At 43.1% G+C, this 8,302-nt stretch overlaps 1 pseudogene; it reads right to left on the bottom strand.

Moving 5' to 3' along the window:
• Positions 1-4,494: 4,494 nt before the first annotated feature.
• Positions 4,495-5,044, bottom strand: LOC117310810 (malignant T-cell-amplified sequence 1-like; annotated as a pseudogene).
• Positions 5,045-8,302: the final 3,258 nt, after the last annotated feature.

Here is an 8,302-nt window from a genome sequence, read left to right as displayed (position 1 = left end):
TTTCTGGTGGCTTTTGCTTCTTTTCTTTCACTTTGGAAGCAGTTTTCTGATTCATAATCCTTTGTGTTCTTCCTTTCAAAGAACATCTACCGCTGCTAATTTTATGAATTAAGCTTGATCTAATTTTCTTACCTTTTCCCCCATTTTTCCCTATGAAAAGGCTCTGTACATTCATTATCAGTTGAGACAATATTTAGATAATTCATAAGGCTAGGAGGACAATTATTTGCCTTAATACTTGAATTCTTTCTCTGCATCTGACATATTAATAATGCCAGTAAGATATTGTATAAAACCGTTGACTTTATTATAATAAGAAACATTAGTCAGGAGACCATATCTTAAGACTGATTGTAAAACCAGCAGCCATGTTAACAGTGAGGAGATGTGAGGGGATATTTCATGTGGAAGAGAGGAGAGCTCTCTTCAGAGGTTTAAAGGGTGTTTAAAAGCATGTAGAGCTAGGCCCAGTGGATGTATCATTTGGGAGTCACTCCCCAGGGATACATAGGAGAGAGTCCTGAGCATCTCGAGTGCTGCACAATGCGGTGGTCTGGAGTGGTAGCTGTGGACCCCTCTGTAGATCAGTAGAGAAGAAAGTTGCAGCCTTGTGTCTGTACAAGTCTGTACAAGGCGATCTGGCCTTCAGAAAAAGAAATTTGACTAAATCGCATATGGTCTCAGCTCTAATAATAAGATCTTTTCTTGAATCCTTTTCTTTTTCCTCTCAAATTCTCAAACCCGAGTAGTTATTCTGCATGAGACAATTCTCTTTTAATTCCATTCTTCAGTCTCAAATTTTGTAGCTTATCTTCAGATAAGTACCTGTCCATCTTTATTCTTTAGACAAGATAAGCAAGAGGGTCATTTTCTTATCAGACTTTAAAGGAAAACAAATACCTTTACATTTAGACTTTCTAAGGTTCTAAATGTATTTCATGTTCCCACAGTAGTATCTTCAGTCCTGAGTTTGTGGCATTTTTACCCACTTCAGAGATGACTCTGGGGAGTGAATTGGTGGTGGGACCTGACAGACCACTGGGATTTTGAACTCTTCGCAGTTAGATCTCCGTTTATAGAAGTGTTAACAACCAATGGAACAATCAGCATACAGTCCAGGGTTACAGGGATGACAGCCCCGAGAAGGCGACCTATGGATGACAGAAGAGATCGGCCTTCTGACAAGCAGTTGCATTTCACTGCGAGGCAAAGAGAAAGTGCCTGCAGATACAGAGATGCCATCAGCAGGGAGCAGGAAAACTTCACTCAGATCTGTTATCAACAAAAACGTCAGAAGTCAGTCATTCCCTGGGCTTATTTGTGCTTCCTGTTTCTGCGCTCCCTTGTGCTTCGAGACTGCTCTGCTGAGTTGATGTTCTCCTCTGTGCTTTTTCTAAATCTCTTTCTGGGCCAGGAGGATGGAGGAAGCAGAGGTGCTCTGTGGCGGATCTGCTTCGTATAACACGTCTGACCGCCTTGCAGCTGGGACAGTATGTGTGCTGAGTGTCGACCTGCCTTCCCACGGGTGTGGCTGGGGTGGGACCAGAGGTCTGAATGGGGAAGGTGGTAGGGGTGCATTTGTTTTCTTTCACTCCCAGGTCAGGAGATCTTAATCTGAGGGGCTTAGGGAGCCCAGGGAGCCTGTGGCCTCCCTGAAGTCATGTATAAAATGTGTTTGTGCACAGGTTTTTATTCAAATAAAATTAAATGCCCTGGATTTACCCTTTCAGTATATTTAACACTGTTCCTAGTCTGTAGAGATCCTTGTGCACTGGAGTAGAACATAGCTGCAGTGATTTCAACACATTTCCATTGTGAACAGTACCTAGTAAAGTAAGCTTTCTGAGTCAAGAGCGAGTGGTGGCTGAAAAGGTTTAAAAACATCCTATGAAGTGTCTAGAATCGGGAGGGTTTGATCTGCACTCTACTGGAACATTTTAAGGTCTAATACTTTGTTTTCCACTTGTGAGCAGCTAGGTCAAATTTTTTTGTTCCCCCAGACAAGAAAACCTAAATATATAAAGTCTATGTGTCTGGCCAGGGTCAAAGGACAAACTAGTTTAGGGATGGTCACAGGCAGACTTTTCTCATTACCAGAAATTAAAGTGGCAAAGAGTATTTATGACACAAACCCTAAACGCATTTAATTATTGGATAATCTCGATCTACAGAGAGGCAAAGTCTCTTCCTGTGGTTATTTGTAAATACTTCATACAGATCTATTTAAATGGCTTTGTGCTCTTCTAGGATTATTCTCCCGTGACAATGGCCAGGACTTAATGCACTTATGCACAAAACTATTTAGGTTCCTGCTCCAGTGTGGTAAACTGGTTAACAACAAACCAAACCAGTGAACTGTGTTTTAAACTGGTTGATGGTGCCACCTACTGTCCTCTCTGTAGAAATGAGCTGGAACTGGAACCTGAGCCTTATCTACTGAGAGCCACAGAAACTAGGATATGAAGGGGAATTAGACTCAAGTCTAATTATACTTTCTAATTATACTCTATTTAGAATGAGTTACATAAATAGTTATATTTATACCCTCTCCCCAACATTCCCAATTTCAGGTTACAGAAAATAAAACATTAGAAAATTATTTTAAATTGTGGCAGATGTAGGAAACAGTATCAGGCTATCATGTGCTTTCTGTAGATGCAGATTATCCAGTACCAAAATGCCTTTAGGGCTCTGCATCAAACATGCTCTTTGCCATTTCAACTCCTAGTGATGTCCGAAGCCCCGAGCCCCCTGAGTAGCGGCCCCTGCTGTGGACTCGACTGTACTTACTTTACACTGTGTTGAACAGATGACAGAAAATAAAAAGCTCTAAAAAGGAGGAAGGTTTCAGGTAAGCAAAAATAGTATTTTAGAATATTGATTTGGGTGTTTTGTTTTTAATGGACCAATCCATGATAGAACAGGCCCAGACGAGTTTTGAGAATAAAATGTATATTTTCTTCCCTGGAGAGACACTGGCAGCCAAGTTAATTAAAACATATGCTTTCTAGGAACCGGGCATAAATTCTCACTTAGTTTAGACAAATAACTGATTTCCAAGCTGGCTTAAACCCAGCGAGTGCTCAAGGAATGTTCTAGTGACTACTGTGCAGTGAGGGTTTTATTATTTGTGCTTCGAGTGTGTTCTGTCTCTAATCCTTAAATAAAAACCCATTCTCTTCCACGTAACTTACTATTTGACTTGACTCTAGGCTGTATGACAAGACATTTCTGTTATCACATGTAAAATTGTGCATGTGTGCACGTGTTTTAAAATACAAACAGTGTACACTCTTGTTCAAGTTCATCCTGAGTTCCAAGTACACACAAAAAAAACCCTGAATACTTCAGAGTAAAAGTACAATTTCTCATTCACACGTATCAAGGTATCCATGGTTCATTTGTATATATTCTGACAACTTAAAAAAAATTTTTCAAATATACTTTTATTTACTCACAGATAATAAAGTTTCATTTTTACTTGTCTTAAATACTGTGTGTTGCCTTGCAGCTTGCTTTTGTCGGGTAACAGCATGACTTTGATGTGTCACGATTTCCTGCTTTGGGGTTTTCCACTGCTATTTGAGAACACTGCAGAAAGCTTTCCACAGAACCACATAACACTGCTATAAGCATATCTAGGTTCATATTTCATTTCTATCTCTCACCTTCATGCTAATAACAATATGCATAATTAAACGTTTCTAAGTTTTTAGAGATAATTTTCTTTAAAGTGAATATAAAGCCCAGTCACCAAGCAGTTTCTGTGGTGTCTTGTCTTATTCTAGTCTCGTCTTGAATTCCTTAAAACTTTGAGGCGAAAACTTCGTTGTAAACTTTAGGTTAAACTGTAGGTTATCTCTAGCGCAGCTAATTCCATTACTGACATCGGTGGTAATAACCCGTTTTCAGATTAATGCTACTAAAAATATCTAGTACATTAATGACGAAAACAAAGTTATTACAAGTCAGTTCTTAGCATGAGGCTTTGGAAGTCCGCAAGAGCCGGGAGCTGCCTGTCCATGTGTAGGGGCTGAGGCGTCTCATCATCTCCCTTCTCCACCATGAAGGGCTGAGAGGGCTCTGACTCCGCAGAGATGTCGAGAGGAAAACCCTCCAGCAAGTTCAGTGCCCCTACACTTGACTCTTCCATGCTCGGTCCTGTCCAGACGCTCCCATGAGGGCATCTCAGGTGACACACTGAGAATTCAGTCCCATTTGTCTTCTCGCAGTCCCACCAGCACACTGGCTGGGTCATGAAGCTCTTTTGGGAGAGTTATAGCCTGATGGCCAGGAGAGGACACAGGGGCAGCTGGTCTGCACTCTTTCCGAGCAAGGCAGCAACAGTTGTTTATTTGTTGGGTTCTCTTTTCTGCATGTGTAGAATTTATTCAGCATAATCACAGGGACGTTGTAGTCATGCTGTCACACACACACACAAACACAGATATTGCACCACATCCACGTGGAGCCCAAGTGCATTCCATCTGAGACTTACTTATATGCTTTTACGTGCCACAGCCCACCTTTTATATAATACATGTTTCAATGCCAGTTGCTGTGTTGACTTTCTCAGCATCATCTGCAGACATCTTCACGACTGCAGCACCCAGAGCAAGCTGTTTTCCTTCTGCCTCAATTGCAACAATCCTATCTGCTGAAGCGGAGCAAAGCTTAGCTCCTCGAGAAGCTAAGTGTAGACACGTGATATCAACTCCTTTGAGTACAAATTTGATGGCTCCTTTATCCACCTGTTGGTGTGGAAAAAGGGTCTTTTTTTTTATCTCTTTCTGTGTGGAATAACCTTGGGGTTGGATAAAAAGACCCTCTCTTTTTCTAAATAGAATAACTCTCCAGTCACTGTAAAGATTTCTTTTTGTTCATAGCATACCACTCTTTTAACTGGTTCCTTCTTAGGCACGATTGGATGAAGCCATGGTTCAATGCCTGGGAATGGTTCTACTTGTTCTTAATACCCGTAATAGCAGGTTTTCCACTGGATGTAGCTGAACACATTTTCTTTTTAATCAAATTTCTTGAACATGTTTCAAGGTGAAGGGGTGATGATAGGGAAGGGCCGGGAATGACGAAAAATAGACTTAGCAAGGATCCCGCAGACCCCCTACACCTGGAAGGCAAAAGGGATGGTGGCAGCTGGGGTCGTTACTCACAGGTGACGCATCGGGACGCAATTTTCCAGCTCTGGTGAAATCTCACTCCTTCTGCTCCTTCAACTACTTCCTCCGACTATTCATATGAGCACTGAGGCAATTTGGGGTGTTCTTTGGGGTTACCACTTTCTCCCTAGGGCTGGTAGCTGAAAGGGTGGAAGTTGAGCAGTAAGAAGGGACCAAGCACTCATTCTCATTGCAAGAACAGGATGGACGGGCGGCACCTGGTCTACACAGGGACGGTTGGCCATTTCTGCAGGCTCACAGGGATCAGAAGAGTGTGGGCTTCAACGCTCAGGGGCATCCTCCTGAATTCCACTACCAAGTTAGGGTCCCTCTCACGGCGCTAACGTCCCACGGGCTAGCAGACCTCTGGTGAGTGGCTGACTAACCTCGTCTGGGACTTGGAGCCTGGCTACTTTAACTAATAAATTGTTGATGAAAATAATCAATAAACAATCTATAATAGGAATAGAAAAGCATCTGATTTGAGCCAAACTGTGGACTATAGCCTGGAAGACAACCCCTAAGATAGCTCTGATGACCTGTTTCAGGTAAGCATGGTTTTCAGCAAAGTTTTATATATTGTCAGAACAAAGAACATTAAACAAGTCAGGGATACTTTCCTTTAAGGTTTCAGGGAAAAAACAAAAACAAAACAAACAAACAAAAAACAGATCAGCTCATACACAGAGAGTCAGCATGGCCTTGGCACTTGGGAAATGAGGCTTATTATTGAAGGAGCTTCAGCATTGGCATCCCAGGAAGGGAGGCATTTCATCTTTATTTTTAACATGGACATTCTTTACTTCTGGTCAATGCACTCTTTTCTTTAATAATTAAAGCAGAAGCACAATGTATGTTTGATAGGCCGCACTCAGGCTATTCTAGTATGCATAACACTCAAGTTAACACCTGTATAAGCCAGACGATGTCCCCATACCTCAATATGTGAAAATATCTTTGTCAAAATCCTGGGTCTGGGTGGGGGGTTCAGCTTTTTCTGTTTTCTTTCTACCCGGAAGCTCCTCTTCTTGTTTCGATGGTGACTAGCAATTACTACCCTGTCACCTGTGAGAGTTTGCACACCTGACCATCGCCTATTCCAGACACTATGGGTGCCCCACCTAGCCCGTGGAGGGGTCCTTGCTACTTCCAACTGTGGAGCAGTCTAGCTCCCAATTCCCTCTCATCACTGCTTCCCCACCGTCACATGTCAGTTTCTCTGGAAGGGAATGTTTACATGGATTTTGGCAAGCAGAGTGCAACTTAAGTGTCAACCTCTGTGACAGGGCAGAGAGGGAGCTGGATTGGCCAGATGACATAGTTGAGCAGGTGTCCGGCCCCGAGGAAGCCTTGGCTCAGCCCATGGGGGCTCTGAAGCATATGTGGCCATCACAGGTGTTGTAAGTGCCCCTCTGCACTTGACCATTGGGTGTGGCAGCCCTGAGAGGGACCCATGCATGGGTGAGGCTGCCTGAGGGGATCTTGGCTGGAAGTTGCCTGTTGATGGCACTCCAGCAGCTGGGCAGTGAGTGTTTTCTGGGCCAGAGGTGTGGGTGGCACATCTGTGTGCACCCTGTGTGGTGCTCTATATATTAGAGATGAGTAAGTGGGGAACACGTTAGAGATATTTGTCTTGTCATCTTCACCCTGCTGCACCACCTAACATGCTACACTACCTGATTCTGGTGGTAAACAGTCATGATGATTAAATTTCTTTAACTTCATTTTGAATTATTATTGTAAAATAGATTGTTTCCTAATATTTACTACATATTCTTGTAACAAAATCTCACTATTATCAGTAAAATTAGTTTAGGTTCATTGTGAGTTGTTACCCTGGAGGCTATTGAAATAATGAGGATTCTATTTTCTCACATTGTCTAATCTAAGTAGATACACGCTGTTGATGCAGGCACACAGAGGGGCACATCTGGGGGAATATATTAAACAAACGTGACATTAAACACACTTTAGGTAAAGGCATCTTGGGGCCTTGGGCCAAGTACCACTAAGGGATGGAGGACTTCGAGCCAGCTCTGCACAGAAGTATCCAAAAATAGCCTGAAGATACTACACAAGGAAAGCCTATTCTTTAGTTTGTCATAATTCCATCACTGGGCAAGTCTTGGTGAGTCTTTTGTTGGTGTCGTTTTGGTTCTCCTTGCAATCTACTGGTGCCACTTGAGAAAAAATTTTCAGCTGGAGGAATTTTTCCTCAATCCCCTATCTCCAGAGGACTAGTGGATGTAACCGGAGACATTCTGGGTTGTCACGCCTGAGGAGATGCTAGTGGGTAGAGGCCAGGGCTGCTGCTCAACATCACAGAATTCACGGGACAGCTCCCACAGCGAGAAGTTATCCAGCTCAGAATGTCGTTAATCCCCAGGTTGAGGAATCTTGCCCTAGAGCAAGAGCAAAGGGCTTAAATATCACAAAGTGTGCCTTCTGAACTTTTTGAGCAGAGTATTGGACTAAAACCTCTATACAAAAAGTGAATAGACTTGTTGAGGTTAGTGCCACTGTGACAACTCTTGTTGAAAGTCACCCCCACGGGATACTGTACCTCTCATGAGCTTTCAGTGTAGTTGAGCTTTAAAAGCCTGACACAAGACTGGAACAACTTTGGTCTTTCTCACTTGGTCAATGCAAAACTCTAGGAGGAGAAGCTAAAAGGATCATATTATAAGGGGGAAAGCAACATGCAGATGAAACAAGCTGTGAGAACTTTAGCCCCCACCACAGGCCGTGAGGTCTCTGGAGCTCAGCTGCAGTCACAAGCTGTGTGAAGCAGCTTAGGAGTAGATGCTTGTGCAGTTTAGCCTCCTTGACCCCAATAAATATTCATTCAATGCCTGCTACATGCCAGACATGGATATGTCACAGCCCAGTCTCAAACAGCACCGCTGTAAGCCTGGACACTCAGGACGTGTTATAGGTTCTGTGATAGACACCAGAAGCAGCCTCAGTTGAGGAGAGCACAGAACACAGAGTAGCCACTGCAGAGGATCTAATTTGTAAACCTTGCAGCTACAAGGGTCCTGCTCACGTGTGAAGCCAAAGAAGTGCCTGATGAATGGCTGATATCCTTACACTGAGTTTACCAAGAAAAGCTGCCCGTCTGGGGG

The sequence above is a fragment of the Tursiops truncatus genome, unplaced genomic scaffold (genome assembly GCF_011762595.2).
Source record: "Tursiops truncatus isolate mTurTru1 unplaced genomic scaffold, mTurTru1.mat.Y mat_scaffold_39_arrow_ctg1, whole genome shotgun sequence".
Classification (NCBI taxonomy): Eukaryota; Metazoa; Chordata; class Mammalia; order Artiodactyla; family Delphinidae; genus Tursiops; species Tursiops truncatus.
The sequence above is the reverse complement of the archived record's forward strand: the minus strand, read 5'-3'. Positions and strand labels throughout refer to the sequence as shown.